The following is a 1,494-nucleotide window of genomic DNA, read 5'->3' on the forward strand; positions in this document are numbered from 1 at the left end:
ATAGTAGTGTATAGTATACCATATAGTAATGTATAGTATACCATATAGTAGTGTATATTATACCATATAGTAGTGTATATTATACCATATAGTAGTGTATATTATACCATATAGTAATGTATAGTATACCATATAGTAGTGTATAGTATACCATATAGTAATGTATAGTATACCATATAGTAGTGTATAGTATACCATATAGTAATGTATAGTATACCATATAGTAATGTATAGTATACCATATAGTAATGTATATTATACCATATAGTAATGTATAGTATACCATATAGTAATGTATAGTATACCATATAGTAATGTATAGTATACCATATAGTAGTGTATAGTATACCATATAGTAATGTATATTATACCATATAGTAGTGTATATTATACCATATAGTAGTGTATATTATACCATATAGTAATGTATAGTATACCATATAGTAGTGTATAGTATACCATATAGTAATGTATAGTATACCATATAGTAGTGTATAGTATACCATATAGTAATGTATAGTATACCATATAGTAATGTATAGTATACCATATAGTAATGTATATTATACCATATAGTAATGTATAGTATACCATATAGTAGTGTATAGTATACCATATAGTAATGTATAGTATACCATATAGTAATGTATAGTATACCATATAGTAGTGTATAGTATACCATATAGTAATGTATAGTATACCATATAGTAGTGTATAGTATACCATATAGTAATGTATAGTATACCATATAGTAATGTATATTATACCATATAGTAATGTATAGTATACCATATAGTAGTGTATAGTATACCATATAGTAATGTATAGTATACCATATAGTAGTGTATAGTATACCATATAGTAATGTATAGTATACCATATAGTAATGTATATTATACCATATAGTAATGTATAGTATACCATATAGTAATGTATATTATACCATATAGTAGTGTATATTATACCATATAGTAGTGTATATTATACCATATAGTAATGTATAGTATACCATATAGTAGTGTATATTATACCATATAGTAGTGTATATTATACCATATAGTAGTGTATATTATACCATATAGTAGTGTATAGTATACCATATAGTAATGTATATTATACCATATAGTAATGTATAGTATACCATATAGTAATGTATATCATACCATATAGTAATGTATATTATACCATATAGTAGTGTATATTATACCATATAGTAGTGTATATTATACCATATAATGTTATACCATATAGTAATGTGACCAAGTGTGCATAGCCTTCTCGGTTGCTCTTTATTCTAGTTACTGCCATTACACAGACGTGCGCCCCTAGCCCGGCTCCATATGGCAGCACTTGCACAGATTACAGGACACTAGTATTAACCACCATACACACAGTCCAGTGATTCAGCAGGTATTACCGTCACATCGAATGGGCGGAGCCTATTCCCCGCCGCAACGTCACCTCCGCCATGCCTTGTGCCCTGACTCCGCCCCT

The sequence above is a fragment of the Leptodactylus fuscus genome, chromosome 4 (assembly GCF_031893055.1).
Source record: "Leptodactylus fuscus isolate aLepFus1 chromosome 4, aLepFus1.hap2, whole genome shotgun sequence".
Classification (NCBI taxonomy): Eukaryota; Metazoa; Chordata; class Amphibia; order Anura; family Leptodactylidae; genus Leptodactylus; species Leptodactylus fuscus.